The sequence below is a fragment of the Schistocerca gregaria genome, chromosome X (assembly GCF_023897955.1).
Source record: "Schistocerca gregaria isolate iqSchGreg1 chromosome X, iqSchGreg1.2, whole genome shotgun sequence".
Taxonomy (NCBI): Eukaryota; Metazoa; Arthropoda; class Insecta; order Orthoptera; family Acrididae; genus Schistocerca; species Schistocerca gregaria.
In genome coordinates, this window is record NC_064931.1 from 864,963,191 (window position 1) to 864,980,832 (window position 17,642).

The window sequence follows — 17,642 nt, forward strand, 5'->3', positions numbered from 1 at the left end:
TTACTTTTTTGTTTCCATTTTGGTTTTGTGTTCTTATAGCCCACCTAATCGTGAAAAGGGGAAGAGAAAATGGAAAAACATATGAAAATAAGAGGAAAGTAAGATGGAAAGGATAAAAAAATAAAGGGACTTTAATAAAGTTCATGCAAGTCTCTTCGAACAGGGCCATCAGTATAAATTCCTCAGAAGCTAGTTAGTGCTCCTCAAAACCAAGAAGAAACTGAGGTAGTGCAAGTACCCGGCCTGGTGACTTGATAGGACGTCCAACTGATTCTTCCAACTCGTTAGTTCCACGTGCTTGTGATGCAACCGCTGGAAATGCAACACCAGACCAAAGTAACTGCATCAACTGGGTCACTTTGTCGGAAGAGATATACGAAAATGGCCTGAAAATATAGATTCCAGCATGCGATTGCCATTAATAAGACTAGGTTCCGATGTCTTTCAACGCATTAATATGAATTTCACTAAAGTGCCAACAATAGCACTCGCAGTTCTGTCACAGACACGGACTGTCACATCGAAAGTATTGTCAAGCAGGTGGCTAACCAGAGAATGGTTTTGGCACACATTGACAAATGACGAGTAGTTTTTATGCACTACGGTGGCTTATTCTCCTTCTAAAGCACGATTATTTTGCTTCTGTTATCATTCGTTTGAGAACGCAAATTCGCCGAATGCGTCGAAGTTCTACTCGTCCGACGAGTTTACTACTTGGTGGAAATTGAACCTCAAAGTCGCCAAACATGAATTAAATGTTTCACACAACCAAAATTTTTGCAGGTGGGAGTTGGAAACAAGGCTTCAAAAAGGACATACTGTTGGTAAAAAAGGGCAGGAAGTCGTGACAAAAGAAGTAAAAAATGGTACGAAATTCTAACGAGAATGTTTGATATCATAAGAGTCCTGGCAAAACACAAACTGGCCACTCGGTAAATGACACCAGTGCCAATGGAGGCATTATTTTAGAGCTGGTACTGGCGAAGTGCGATCCTGTTCTGCGAGAACATTTAGTACGAACAAAAATGTGCCAAAATACTTCACTTACTTACATGTCACCAAAAATTCAAAATCAGTTTACTGAAATTTTACAGAATAATAATCGCGAAAAAATTATAAGTCGGGGTTTAAAGTTCAAACATTATTCCATGAGATTCAACAATACCTCGGATATACCCCACAAAGATCAGATAAGCCAAGTACTGCGATATGTGATGATTAGGAATTGGTATGTATGAGTAATGGAATTGTTTCGTAGATTTCATTGAAACTACTATGTAAGGTCGACGCTAATGGGCTCGACATTATCAACTGTAGAGGGAAAGTTTATGATAATGCTGTCACAATAGCCGGAAGACAGACGTGTGTGCTGTGACGAGTAAAATATCAGTCCTAATTCCGAATTTGTATCCTGGACAACCACTAATTGAACCTAATTTGCTTCCATGCAGAATCGGTGCAGGTGAATTCATTGACTTCCTTTGGCACATTGGAAAGTTGTTGTGCTTTATTTTCTAAGTACACACGCCGATGGGAGGTTCGATTGTGAGTTGGAAGAGGATCCAGGACACACGTAACAGCTCAAGGGCGATGCAGTTGACGTGGCATGAATTCTTCAAACAACGTTTGACAACGCGAGAGAAGTTAATCGAAGCTTGAACACATGGACGGACGCAGGAACTTTGTTAGCCGCGATGCAATAATTTTCATTTCTATGTTTCTCGGTTCTCTGGCAACCCGTGCTGCGTGAAGCAAATAATGCCTAAAATTATGTGCAAACGGAGGGACTTAACGTACATCAGTGCGCTCAGAAAATAATCGCCTTACAAACGGTACTGGAAGATGAAAGAGAGGAATTCATAGCCAAAGCTTTAGGTCACGCTTAAAGCTTCAGCGAAGAACTTGACATTTTCATTGAACCTGCAACACAAACTGGGAAAAGGCAAATTTACGGTGGCGGAAGTGGAGAAGCTTGCCTATCGCACCAAGACAATTTAAAATGAAAAATGTTTTCTCCGTTAGACAATGTCACTAATGAAATTCGAGAAAGGTTCCAGCAGCTCCAGAATTTGACCGGAAAATATGCCTTCCTATGGCCTGCAAAATAGTATTGGGCGTCGATGATCAGGAGTGCAACCTAGACCAAGCTCCTCAGGATATTGACAGGAGATTTTGAGCTTAAGTGCGTGCGCCTTTCAGCTTTCGTAAATGCAACAGACTGTAAGAAGTAAGTTATTGATTCTGGTTCACTGGGTTTATTAAATTTTATTTTTGAGTCCAAACTTGAAGGAGGGTTACCTAATATAATTATAATGTTGAGATTATTCCTCACAGCTGCCTTAAGTATTGCCAGTAGTGGAAGAAACTTCTTTACATTGAAGCTGAGAAAAACTATTGAAGATTTACAAAGTCCACGTTGTAATTAACAAATCTAACTATTTTGGCAATCGAACAAGAGGCAAAAATGAACGTTGACAAATGTACTGAAAAGTTTGGGTTGCAAAAATTTTGCAGGATAAAATTTTGATTTAAGAAAAACGTTTCATTTTGAATGCACTTGAAATAGTGGCAGAGCATGAAACATTTTTTTGCTTAATTGCGAAAATAGGGAGCAGCAAATTTAGGGTTCGCACCTGCTTGCATAAATCCACACTACGCCACTGCACAATGTAATAATTTTGAAAACTCGCAGTGTAGGTCTTTAATTTGCTTACGTAAAGTGGCTTGTTTAGTGATAAACAATAACAGATGTAAGTAGGCTGTTTAGGTTTGTTTTATTGGTAACGCCGTAGCGCTCTGTATAAAAATCACTGGCTGTGCCGTGTGCAGTCTGTGGCTGGTTTGCATTGTTGTCTGCCATTGTAGTGTTGGGCAGCGGCAGCTGGATGCTAACAGCGCGTAGCGTTGTGCAGTTGGAGGTGAGCCGCCAGCGGTGGTGGACGTGGGGAGAGAGATGGCGGAGTTTTGAAATTTATAAGAATTGGTGTCATGAACTGATATATATATATATTATGACTATAAAGGTAAATACATTGTTTGTTCTCTATTGAAATCTTTCATTTGCTAACTGTGCCTATCATTAGTTAGTGACTTCTGTAGTTTGAATCTTTTATTTAGCTGGCAGTAGTGGCGCTCGCTGTATTGCAGTAGTTCGAGTAACGAAGATTTTTGTGAGGTAGGTGATTTGTGAAACATATAGGTTAATGTTAGTCAGGGCCATTCTCTTGTAGGGATTATTGAAAGTTAGATTGCTTTGCGCTAAAAACTATTGTGTGTCAGTTTAAGCACAGTCTTGTATAATTCTTCTAAGGGGACGTTTCATATGTCGACCCTTAGCCGAGGATACCTCACTGGAATCTTCTGATTTTTTTTCTTGTAGTTTGTGTAATTAGTGTAGATTTTGTTTATTGCCAGTGTGTAACTGTAGAGAGAATCTCCTTTGTAGTTGTAGTCTTTCATTGTTATACAGTAAAGCAGTTGTGGCATGCATGTAGATTTGCACCAAGTATTTCGCAGCTGCGCTTGCAATTAACTAGATATTATTTGCCATGTCAATGTGTCCTCTTATTTTTGCTCTTCAAATTGTGTTTTTCTGTGTTGTCGTGTGAAATATTGTGACAATAATGGCGTGTGAAAAACGTAATACTAGGCTTCAAAGTAAACTGAGAAATGACAGTGAAGACGAAAGCAGTATGTTAGCGTCACCATGTAATGAATTCACTAACGTTCAAAGTAGTAAATTGGTAATAGCGCATAGGGAAATGGAGCGGGCTGCAAATAATGGTGTAGGCAGTGAAACAATTAGTGAACAGGGAAGCATTATCGATCGATCGGTAGGCAACAGCTCGCCTCAGGATTCCGAAATGACAGGACACAATCTTGCAAATACTGTAGATTCAGATTTTGCGTCCTCGCCGTTTTCTCAAATAAATCAAGATACATTTTCTGCTTTTCAAAATGCGAATATTGCCGGTTCAAATGCATTGCCGAAAAGCACTGAGGAACATGTTTCAGACACCAGTGCACTGTTATTACAGTTATTGCAACAAATGGGACAAAGGCTACAAAAGTTAGACACAACGCTTGAACAAAATCAGAAACAAAAATCTTCAAAAGTTAGACACAATGGAACAAAATCTTCAAACGTTGGACACAATGGAATAAAATCTTCAAAAGTTGGACACAATGGAACAACACCAGAGACAAACACAGCAACAGTTGGACACAATGGAACAAAATCTTCGGAAGTTAAGACACCACACTTGAACAAACACGTGACGATTTAACTACTGAGTTACAAAACATTGAATCGAAATGCCAAAAAATCTGTAATGACGTAAAAACACAAATTTGTGAGCATTTTCAACCTATTTTTTCGCGGCATGAAAATGCATTACAGAATCATGAAGCAGCCATAAAAGAATTGCAAACTATTGTTCGTGAAAATCACGACACCTTGCAAGCTAAAATGGACTCAGTTGCATCCACCGATTCAGTTACGCAACTTGCAAGAACTCAGGAAAACTTAAAGGTCACAGTAGATTCGATTTCAACACAATTGGACACTCTGAAACTTGATTCAGAAAAACACACTGAGGAAATGTGTTCACTATCGGAGAAAGTAGCCGAACTTTCAGATCAGTTCATTAACTTATCTACAAAGGTAGATGATGATATGAATGATACAGAAGAGTGCGAACAAATTAGAAAATTCAAACAAAATCAGAATCAAATTAATACACAACACCAAAGAGAAATCCGGGAAGTGCAAGATCAGCTGACACAGGTAATACAAGAATTACGTATTTCAGAGGACACTCGCGCTCCAACACGGGAAGAGGGACTTAGAAATACGGAAAAGCCACAAAATAATAACACAGGGCATTTCGGAAATTGTGAAAGAAATTGGCAAGGTGCACCGAATTTTGAGATGGAACTGCCGACACGACGTAACAATGAACGATATGCTACCCGCCGACACGATGATTTTGACTATAAGCTGTTCATTACTGCACGTAAATTCAAAACATTTAAGAATTCTGGCAACGACATTCATCCACAAGCGTGGCTCCATCAATTCTCTCATTGTTTTCCTCCCAACTGGTCATTAGAGCACAGATTAGAATTTATGTGTGGCTACTTGGAGAATGAACCAGCTGTAAGAATGCGATCGGTCATTTACGATTGTCATAGTGAAGGAGAATTTTATCATGCCTTCCTCTCAGCATATTGGTCTCAAGCTACACAAGACCGAGTAAAACAAAGCATCATAATGATGAAACATTTCGAACAATCTGAATTTTCCAGTCTTGTCAAATATTTTGAAGACATGCTACGTAAGAATCAGTATCTTTCAAACCCATACAGCCCCTCAGAACTCATCCGCATTTGCTTAATCAAATTACCGGAACATTTACGGCATATTATTTTGGTAGGACGTTGCAAAGACGACACTGAAGCTTTTCAGCGACTCTTACAAGAACTGGAAATTGACACTGACAATTGCGGAACGCGAAAACAGAAGCACAACAATTACAGGTCATATCCGTCGCAATTCCGCGATGAAAGACATAACTGGACACGACAAGGGTATTCGTACAACGTAAATCGTGACCAAAACAGACACCACCCGTATGACAACCGTTGGCAGAGTAGTAATTATTACAGGGAAAGATCACCTCTCCGCGGTAATGACTATCACAGAAACAATCAGAGACACAGACAATATGGGAACCAAAATAATTATTATCAAGGGAGACAGAATAACTTAAGACGCAATGGTCCAGCGCGCAGTTACGATTCAGGGAGAAATTCACCACCGCGTGACCGACAAGAAAGAAACTATGGAATCTACCGACATGATGACAGACGATACGATCGTAACGACAGACCTGAATTGCATCAGAACTGGCGGGATTCAAACAGGGCGGGGCCCTCTCGGCAAGGTGAATTTGTAGAAGTTAGGTCTCCTAATCCCAATAACGACGCGCGCCAACAAAGAAACAGACAATGACTCGCACCGCAGGCATCCGCGTGCACCGGCTGGCTCAGAGAAAAATAACGTAAGTTAACCTTGAGCAGAATTCCAGTGTTCCTTACCGACGTAATCACATGATAATTGCTTTTCAGTTGACAGTCTGCGTACTAGGAAGAGTAAAGGTTTACACCACATTTCACATGTAAAACCGTTTATTGAAATACAATCTGCTTTTTAACTTTGTCTTTGCCATAAAATTTTTCACTTCACGTTACTAGTATGCTTTGTCAGACTTAGAAACTGTTAACATGCAACAATGTTTTGAAGTTCACTATCCAGTCTAGAACCTAGGGAACATTTTTAAACAGAAATTACGAATGCATTGTTATAGTGAACAGACGACACAGTGTCGTTATTTGTACATTCTTGCTTGTTAGTTCCACCATTACGTAACGACTGTAAGGCTTACATACCTAGATCATAAACTGTTAATGAGATTTTAATGCAACATTTTGGTTTACTTGAAAATACATTCTTTATTTGAAGTACATTCGGTGAGATTAAAGATGATTTAGCATTTGGTTTCTCTGATAGCTACACGATTATATCACGACGCTACTAATATGTGACACGATTTTCATTGTTGCTTTTGCGGTGTATCTGTTTTATATCTGCACAGTTTTTCTGCATTATTCTGGAAAGTAAAACATGTTTTAGTAGTAACTTTTGGGGTATAGCTACAATGAGACAGCCTTTATCGTAGCACAAAAATACGTTACAGTACAGTACTTACTTCATCACGGCAATAAGCGTAGTAACTACGATATCTATACGCAAAGCATTTCACTTTTGTTTATCATGAGGTAAGTACATTGACTTCTGCAGAACTTAGCTTTCGGAGGACGATAACTACGACACTTCCACAGATATTATCTTACAACAAGACACACAGTTTAGCGCTACAGTACACGTATTTGAGTGATTAATTTTGTACTTAAAACATTTATTTTTAAAGATATTTGAAGTACAATGAAACAATGGTTTTCCGTGATACATTTCATTCCATTGCTGTAATCTGCAACACCTGAGGATATAATTGCATTTATCCTCAGGGGGGTACACGCTTACTTTGTGTACCATGTGTATGGCAAGCACAAGGAGCCCTAGCTAATATGGTATTTACTTATACAACTTTACACATCGGTACCATATTTCTCTAACACATAAATTACACAGCTATCTGATAATTTAACTGAGAGACAAACTTTTCGTTACTACATCAGTGACAGATGTTTACGTAATTACACAGATGGATAACTTCATACTTATGAAATTGTATTTTGTCTGTACTGTGTGAACCCTTCATATTTTTTTCGGAACCATTGTGATGCTATGAGAGCTTTGAATGATGTATTTGGTATGGGATCATGATTTTTAAAGTACGTTTGAGGCAGGTGACACTTTTGACATGAGCAGAGAATTTTTTTTAGGTTTTGAAATTATTGGAGGAAGCTACGACGATTTTGAGATTTGACTGAGGTGTTATGATGTTATTATTACGATAACTATGTGTATTATGCTGTTGTGGTATGTTTATGGTCAATAAGCTGATGCTATATGAGTTATTTGATTATGCTATGTATCTGTTATGATGAAATATTGAAGAAGTGTCGACGAATAAGGTAAGGAATAAAGAGTAGTGGTTAGGGACTCTGGTTTGTGAAAAAGGATGTCGGAAACCGAGAATCGTACTTTAAGAGTTATGAAATGTATGTAAATGCGTGAATGTATTACAATGCCGACGAAAATTTTTTGGACACTGTTATATCAATAGGATTTTGTTTCTACAGATGTGTAACGCAAATTCTTGACCTATGAAATATTTTTTATATGAGACTGCCACTGTAGCGGAAACTGGTGTCGTAAATATTTCGACAAGACAGTTAAGTGTCCACCTGCACGGAATGCGTCGTGGGCACCCAGCTGCGCGACAACCACCTGACAAAAGAAAGCCATTAGTGTGTGCCTGTCAGAGGCACAGGTGAAAAAAAAAAAGAGGCCATTATCCTCGCTATTGACATTCATTCCTTTGTAGAAAGCATCGCAAATACGACACGCTCAAACTTGAAAACTTATGATTACACTGTGGAGCTCATAATTTATGATATTTACTAAAATGCCTAATGAAACGATTAGAAACATTACACGGCTATTGTCTTGCTAGTTGAGAGAAATACCAAATGGATTGCTTTATATATTTATTTACTCATTTTGTTTAATATCTAGTTTCTATTTGCTCTGCAGCATTGGTTAAAATACAATTTAATAGATGTACTAATATAGTTATTTTATGCCTACAGATGCAGTAAATAATAACTTTACGATGTACTTAAAAAAACGAAGGAGCTAAAAAGACTTCCCTTCACAGGAACTGCATACATAATTTTCTTTTCAAGTACTTGGTAATTTTTATGGTAGGATAACTTTTTGTGGTGCACCATTTTAATTACATAGACATTAAGATGTGAATAGACATTGTCCTTATCTGCATTGTTGTCTTTAGTGTACTATTTTTTCTGCTTGTGGGTTTGTCATGTTTAGGTATAAGTTATTACATTTATTGCTGCTTGCTTTGCTTACTTGCATTTTTTTGTCATTGCTTGTATTAATTCTTTTGTGCTGCTGCATTGCCTCGTCCGTTAGTTTAGCATCTGAGCTCAGTAGATTTAAGTTAGCTTAAGAGGGGGTAGACTATAAAAGAGAACGAGTTGTGATGAATTGGAAGAAATGCATTGAGAAGCTATAATAAAATGATTTGGCCAAAAAAAAGTAGTGTACAGTGGAGAAAAACTATTTTTGAAAGAGGATGTGAGCAAAATAGAGAAAGCATGCTTGGATAGGATATTTTTGGTGGAAACAAATGTTGAGATATGACGAAAGATCTACAGAATGAAGTTTTGGGTTGAACTGTAGTACCAAATGTTACACTGAAAACAAACCCTGTCCTTTCCTTTTGTGTTATCCCACTATGTGTTTGTGTACTCTTGTGTATTTGTGTTCTTCCTGTCTCTGTGTACTGTTTCATAGAATTTTTTCTCGTCTAATACTAAGCTACATTCACTATGATGAGGAATACTGCTATCCTCAAATATAATTTGCATTAGTAACATGTTATTTACTTCGTAAAGATGCTTAGACATTATTTATTCTGTTTGGTTCTAATGCTCATGTGTGAAGTTGATGTTTCAAAAGTTATTCTGATCTTTTATGTATGTACTTATGTCGTAATTTTTGTAACACTGATGTATTTGCTATTTCGATTCTTTTGTAAAGACTGTACTACTACAAATGTTATCTGTATTGTTATGTTCTTTAAAGATGTATTTTGTAAATTTGCTATTGTATTCTTATGTTATAAAATTGTAATTGACAGCAGTTCGTCAAATTAAGTAACTTGTAAATTACATTTCACTGCACACGTTTCTGTTGGTCATAGTATATGGACAAGATGTGAGAAGTAGGGACTGACAGTGTTTGCACGTGTGTTAATAATTCAGTAAGGGACTGGATAACATCATTGCTGGTTGTAAGGACATTTCAAAAACAATTTTTGTGAGTACACAAGTGGTGGTTATGGACTTGCTATATTATCCGCAAGACTCTTCAATGGTGATTGTGCGCCTGCACAGTCAAACAGATGGCTGCTGGCCATCTCTATAAGGACTACAGTGGATCTACACCTTTGATGACCCACCAGTACCATTATTTCTACAAGGACTGCAGTGGGTCTGCACCTCTGGTGGCCCACCAATAGTAATCTCTACCAGGACTACAGTGGGTTTGCTCTGTGATGACCTACCTACCGATAGTATTTAATGTCGACTGACTCTGCTATGGCCCATTACCTGTCTGCATGTCAAGACTCAGCACTGCCTTTCGTTGGAAGGACAACACTACTTCTTCAAGACTGCTTAGAAATCCACTACTTCCAAGTGCAATTTCTTTTATTGCTCAGACTTTGAAAAAAAAAAAAAAAACACTGCATTTTTACTGTGATGAATGATCAGGACTGTCTTTATGGACTGTGAGAAAATTTTAGCTTTTGACCAACATTGTATCGATAAGTGTGTGCATTTCATTTCTTTGTTATTGTAATTATGAAAAAAAAATTCAAATCTGTATTGGCCACTGCCCCAAAACAATTTGTAAATTTTTTTGTGGGGAGCATGGGGGCTATGTAAGTAGGCTGTTTAGGTTTTCTTATTGGTAACGCCGCCGCCACGTAGCGCTCTGTATAAAAATCACTGGCTGTGCCGTGTGCAGTCTGTGGCTGGTTTGCATTGTTGTCTGCCATTGTAGTGTTGGGCAGCGGCAGCTGGATGCTAACAGAGCGTAGCGTTGTGCAGTTGGAGGTGAGCCGCCAGCGGTGGTGGACGTGGGGAGAGAGATGGCGGAGTTTTGAAATTTATAAGAATTGGTGTCATGAACTGATATATATATTATGACTATTAAGGTAAATACATTGTTTGTTCTCTATTAAAATCTTTCATTTGCTAACTGTGCCTATCATTAGTTAGTGACTTCTGTAATTTGAATCTTTTAGTTAGCTGGCAGTAGTGGCGCTTGCTGTATTGCAGTAGTTCGAGTAACCAAGATTTTTGTGAGGTAGGTGATTTGTGAAACATATAGGTTAATGTTAGTCAGGGCCATTCCCTTGTAGGGATTATTGAAAGTCAGATTGCGTTGCGCTAAAAACTATTGTGTGTCAGTTTAAGCACAGTCGTGTATAATTCTTCTAAGGGGACGTTTCACAGACACGGGAAGAAAGACAGCTACTATTACAAAGCATCACGTTGAACTGTTGTTACCAAACTGCAGGTTTACTACTGCTGAATATGTACCTCATTCACTGTACTACAGTAATTAATTTTCTTTCTATGAAACTCCTGAAAATATTTCTCTTTAAGACAAATTTACATTTAGTGCTTCAGATGAAGACGAAACATATTCAGTGGAACACATATTAATTTACTTTGTTTCCAGTCCCTCGTATGATACAAAAATGATTTTTGTTTTTACTGTATTACAAACGTAATGATCTCAGAGACATACATCTTTGTGGCCTTAATATTTCTTTTGCCTTATCCTAGTGCATGTATAAAATATCCTTCATTATAGCGGCAATAAAAGCTTACATGAAAAATCCATGGAGCAGCAATAAGTAAAGTAAGCACATGTGCAAAAAAAAAATGTTGTCTGTGAAAGTGCGTTATGTGTACTGCTATTCTTATTGTAGCTACAGATGAATTACACATACTCTCTAATATAACTAGCTTTTAGAGAAATTTCAGTTTATATTACAGACATTGATGCAGTAAAAATATATAAGTGCTTTGGATAATTGATATTTGTGAAAACGAAAATCTTTCTGCAAATTAGCAAGAGCATCTTATTAATTTATCAATTGCCTGAATTTTATAGTGGCAAACAAATTTCAGTTTTTGCAACTGATAACAAACAAGTAAAACATGCTCTCTTAAATTTATCAGGTAGGCCAACTGACACAATGGGGCCTCAGATCTGATCATCTCACATGCAGCGGTTTCTTTCCTTTAGTCATCCTTCATTTCAAATTTTATGCCGTAAACGTGTTAATAGGATGGGACAGGGACCAAAGAAGTGGAAAAGCGCGGCAACGTAAGGTCGACAACAAGGCAACGAGATTAGTGCGTGGAACGTTGGCAGCCATCGGCGCGTTGGAGGGGTGCGACGGTAGCGCCTCTAGCGGGTGGGGGTTGTGGCAGGCAGCAGGCAGACGGGCCTGGCCGCTCGGCGTGGACGGAGCGGTAGTGTGTCGCGGTGTCGCCGCCGCCCAGCCAGCCAACCAGCGGACTCGGACTCTGTGCGCCTGCGTAAGTACCGCAGCTGTTGCCAGCCGCGCAGCACCAGCTGCTCACGCGCGCGCCAAGCAAATTCTTTCGCGAGTGCCATCGCTTCCTAGAACACGCAAAACAGTCACCAATGACTCATTTCTTTTTTTCGCGGACTTCCCACTGCTAATGAGAGAGCCGCGGTTACTTGCTCGAAATTTGCAGTCACATATATTGGAAACTTCTGCGGCAGTAAGTAGATTTACTTACACGCTGTATACACCCAATTTATCACCTGACAGGGTCATCAGGTTATACTACTGCCACAATTATTAAATTGTGGAAATTTTTTGTCTGCGGTACCTAGGTTTTTCCCGCACTGATCTGTGTAACACTAACGTAAGCCAGTTTTATCCTGCACTTTCCTTCAACTGAATGGTCTCAGTGGCTCTGAAATTTCACGCGACAGAAACTTTCAGTTGTCGCTCTACTTTATGTATGCGCGACAGAGTGAAATGATATTATCTGATGCTGAAGTTGCGATCTCCTGGTTTCAGTGCGTGATTTACGTTTGTGTTTGGTTTTGAACAATTTTTCCTCTTCCCGTTACCGATTATAATAACGGGATCGGTGAGGACGTCGTCGTGCTTTGTGCATATCTTCCTGTGACAGTTATTTCAAAGTTTCATATTTTTTTCGGTAACGCTTCCAAAGCATCGCCCAGTGCTTATAGGAGAGTGATATTGTGCCTTCTCGAAATTGAGGTTGCGATAACAGTGAACTGTAACGTAGCCCGAGGTCTAGGTTTGACCGGAAGATGACAGTTCGATTGCGAATGGGCGAAACCAACGAATGAGAGTGTGAAATAATAGTTGTGGTACGAGACTGATATATAGCGAAGTCCACGGTCCATATTTAAGGCACTTTTTTTTTTTACAGGTAATCAAACCTACGAGATAAATTCATAAAAGCTGAATTATATATTAGATAAACTTCCGACGAATGTTTTGGAGCATACTGCGTTCATTAAACATACATTAACTGTGGGAAATGAGAGGATAGGCACTACGGTCGCAGGTTCGAATCCTGCCTCGGGCATGGATGTGTGTGATGTCCTTAGGTTAGTTATGTTTAAGTAGTTCTAAGCTCTAGGGGACTGATGACCTCAGATGCTAAGTCTCATAGTGCTCAGAGCCATTTGAACATTTGAGAGGATAGGAGACGCTACATAACTCCTATAGTGCACATGAATTAACAGATTTCGCCAAATGTATGGGTTGCTAAGTTCACGTCACACGAGCAGTAGTGCCCACTGTGCACAGTTTAGACGGTTTCACGTCTGTGGTCCTGAATTTCGAATAACTCCGGCTCTGTTTCATAGAGCAACAGAGTGGATATCGTGTTTCGGCTATAATTACTCTGCTCCTTAGAAACTCAACTGACGGAATTAAAGTATGGTGTAAACAACATTGCAACAGCTCGTGACCGCTGACTGAAGGGTTCATCCCACGTCCTTGTTCCTGCAGATGTGGGCCTTGTCTTCCATCTCGTTGGTACTGTTTCGTAGTAATACGACAAAAGAAATTTTGCAAATGTAAAGCGATTATTGGCTAGATTAAAATGTTCTAGTTTGGCATACATGTCACTGTAGACGGGATAACTACATTTTAAGAATTGACGCACATTTACATTCTTATATAATTTTGTTAACGAGAGAGGGAGAAAAGAATAACAGCCGCATCCAAACTTCTCCGCTGTAATTCGAAGAAAACCGTTGTTCGCATAATCCACAACACGTTATGTTCCGGTAGAGACAAAACGTGGCCAAAAACGCCTTGGACTTTTTTGGCATATATGTAGTTCGGGAAGTAGGCAGAATACGATCCGAATTTTAACTAAGCCATCATCAGGCTACTGTGTTTACAGGGACTGCAAAAGCTCTACCGTTATACTGATTTAGTTTTAATCCTCTTTCGGTTTTCCCTGGTGCGTTCCATAGATACCGATATAGCTCCCAAAAGCCGGCGCGTGGTTTGAATGTAAAGGTAATTTCTTAATAAAGTGTTCTCTCACGGGAGATCATATGGTATCTATGTGTATAACGTTTCGACGCTGTTTTTGGTTTTATAAAATACAATACTTTGGAGAAAAATTTGAAGTGTCGCTTATAGAAATGTTAAGGTGCAATTTTGCTGAAATTAAGCCACCGCGCTTTCATTAGTTTGTGACATAACAACCAGATACAAGCGAAATTGTACCAACTTTCCGCGCTCCGCATCTAGCGACGATTTGTGGAAATATCAATAAATCAATCTAGTAAGTTTCTGTTAACCTGGCTTTTGTCATCCTTCGCTATATACACTAATTGTGAATTTCACATTTTAAATAAATTAAAATATGTGCTTGTACTGAGTAAATCTCTGACCGTTATCAACTGGTAATATACCACCAGATAATTACGGACCAAATGATTGGTTTTTCAGATACATGAGGTACATGAAGTTAGCACTTCATTTTTATCGCAGTTAAATTACATCTTTCTATCAGCTAGTAACTGACGTTGCTGTTGTGTCTGACGAGCCTGAATAATGACAAGAAAATTAGTTTTGTCACATTTTATAGGTTATTTATACACCCAGTAATCCTTGGTAACCTGTACAACTTTACTCTTTCATTCGTCGTTTTACGTAATTTTAAAGGTAACTAATACCAGTACCTTGTTTATAATACCAACATGTTTTCTGTATCAAACAATTGCGTTATTGCATAGTTGCCGTTGCGAATGCAGGACTTCGCCCGCAACACTTATTCCCAAACAGCATTAAGAGTTTTTAGGTACTGATGCAACCGTAATAGAAGCAGCCGAGAGCTGCATGGTGTGGACTAGGTGATGTCCTCGCAACTGAAGTATGATTTGTACCAATCTCTTAAGACAGTCAGGTCTGAAATGCAGATATTACTGTGAATTTAAGTTCACGGTAACTGTGCTTATATTCGATCATTAACAATTATTGGCTTCTATGACTGAAGCGAGTTAATAACTTCCCCTGCCCCCCCCCCCCCCCCCACACACACACACAACATACAAACGTGGTATGCATTTCAGGACCTATGTTCACTAGACAGTTTTTTCTTGTTTTGTCCATACCACTTACTACCAAAACATGGAAAGCAAAGACCTTGCAGTAGAAGAGAGTTGTTTCTCAGTATAGAGATGCAGCACACACTCGCATCGGACAAGCATGGGAAAGGATATTGACAGCATTCTTTTCATGACATCCACTTTGGTATTCATCTTAAGCAATTTCTGAAAACCAAGGAAAACATAAGTCTGACACACCAATCGAATATTTGAACTCCGTCACTAGACCCCCCCCCCCCACCGAACCCTCCCTCCCCCCCCCCCCCCCCCGCCTCCCCCGAGTGCGAGTTAACCACCTATCCAATTCGGATGGAATTGCATTAGCAGTAAAATGCTGGTTCCGAACTTCCTCTCTGTACCCGTGCAGTATACTGGTAGCAATAATTATCCAGTTGCGATTATGATAGGTTGGCCTTGGTGATGTCTGAAGTATAAACGATACAGTCTATCGTGCAACTCTCTAAGCACAGAACAACTGTATTTCCTTCAAGCAAGCACAGTGGGTTAGATGTATATAACACTGATCCTTTTCACGAACCTTCGTCTGTTTTCAGCGCAGCTGTTAATTAATATTTGAAGTTTACGTACAATTTTGAAGAATACTTTTTGCGGCACTACATGAATAACATAGTCCATAATATAAGTGGCAGTCAAATGAAAACGAGAGATAGAAACAAAATTAAGTAAACTGTTTATTATTTCAAAAGTAGTCGCCAGAACCCTTAATGCATTATATCCCACTCTGAGACAAGACAGTCAATGTCTTCATTCAAAAATGTTTTCGGTTGTTGACGGAACCATGTTTGTACCCAGGCATGCACATCTTTTTGATGCACATCGACGGGCACTAACGTCTTTGTCCAGGGCTTCAAAAATGTGAAAATCGCATGGGGAGAGATTAGGATGTGTAAGGCCTTCTCAGCGAATCTTTTGCAGCGTAGTCGAAACAATCTGCACAACATGTGGGCGGGTCCACAACTGTCTCAATGGCGCACTGAAAATTCTGTTTTACTGGCGTTGAGTATTCGTCCGTGTAACCACATAACACTATTCCGAGAAGTATATTATCCAGCGCACGGAAAGTAATGACGCAAACTTACCAGTAGCTGGCGACACGTGCACGACTTACTCGCTTCTCATTAGGGCGTTGGGTGTTTCATTGGCTAATTTAATTACGAGCCAGAGTATGTCACGTAACTAGCCAGTTATCTACATTTATACTCCGCAAGCCACCCAACGGTGTGTGGCGGAGGGCACTTTATGTGCCACTGTCATTACATCCCTTTCCTGTTCCAGTCGCGTATGGTTCGCGGGAAGAACGACTGTCTGAAAGCCTCCGTGCGCGCTGGAATCTCTAATTTTACATTCGTGATCTCCTCGGGAGGTATAAGTAGGGGGAAGCAATATATTCGATACCTCATCCAGAAATGCACCCTCTCGAAACCTGGACAGCAAGCTACACCGCGATGCAGAGCGCCTCTCTTCCAGAGTCTGCCACTTGAGTTTGTTAAAAATCTCCGTAACGCTATCACCGTTACCAAATAACCTTGTGACGAAATGCGCCGCTCTTCTTTGTATCTTCTCTATCTCCTCCGTCAACCCTATGTGTTACGGATCCCACACTGATGAGCAATACTCAACTATAGGTTGAACGAGTGTTTTGTAAGCCACCTCCTTTGTTGATGGACTACATTTTCTAAGGACTCTCCCAATGAATCTCAACCTGGTACCCGCCGTACCAACAATTAATTTTATATGATCATTCCACTTCAAATCGTGCCGCACGCATACTCCCAGATATTTTGCAGAAGTAACTGCTACTTGTGAGGGGAGAATGGGTGCCAATCTGCCTAAATGCGCTTATTATGAGGTTGCAGTGCTAATATGAAATCAATGGAAAATTTGGCTCATATACTCTGCCCATATTCACAGTTAGCGCTAGGCGTAAATAAAAAAATTAGCATCTCAGCGCCCCTTCGTTTGTCATGCAAACTACTGCAGAAGGTACAGAGTTACGCCAGTATTTGGTCTTTTCTTAGAACTTTCGTGAAGGACAGTTAAAAACAAAGACTGTTTCCCGACCCAGATATATGCCCTAATGACTAAAATTTTATCTTTGTTGTCATTGTGCGGGACGTCAGGGAAGCAGTACGATCTTAGATTCGTCACTGAAGTCTCTTTCACGAATCTTAAGGGTGGTCGTAGAACGCAATAAACTTTTTTTTATTTTTGTAAATGCTTTACGGTTGTCACTAATATTGTGTGACACGTCACATTCCTGTGCTGATCAGGAAAACATACCAATAATCTCTTAAAACATGTCGACCCTCGACGGATCCTGCAAACCAGGACGGTACAGATAGATGGTCCGCGAATATTTTATCATACACGACCTGTAGTTTTGTAGCAGCCTCCCAAGCACCGCAGTTTATTCTTTAGGAGGACGCTTTTAGGACGAGAAGGGTTCGAATCCCCGTCCGATCAAGATCCGGATTTGTTTCCCACGGTTTGTCCATAACTGCCGACATCGCTCCTTCATCAAAGCTGTGCATTCTTGTCCCACTGCGACCAGTGACCTTCCTATCCACACGCTGCCCTTTGTCTCGCCAACAACTCAGCTACTTCAAACGGTCACTCTTGTGTATTGGACCCG

The 17,642-nt window shown here is 39.7% G+C and overlaps 1 protein-coding gene across 1 annotated transcript in view; it reads left to right on the forward strand.

Annotated features, from left to right (window-relative positions):
- Positions 1-11,718: 11,718 nt before the first annotated feature.
- Positions 11,719-17,642, forward strand: part of LOC126297873 (organic cation transporter protein-like) — a 475,107-nt gene continuing 469,183 nt past the window's right edge. The window contains exon 1 of the mRNA XM_049989164.1: positions 11,719-11,889. The gene's annotated coding sequence lies outside the window, so the exon portion shown is untranslated. The remainder of the gene's footprint in view (positions 11,890-17,642) is intronic.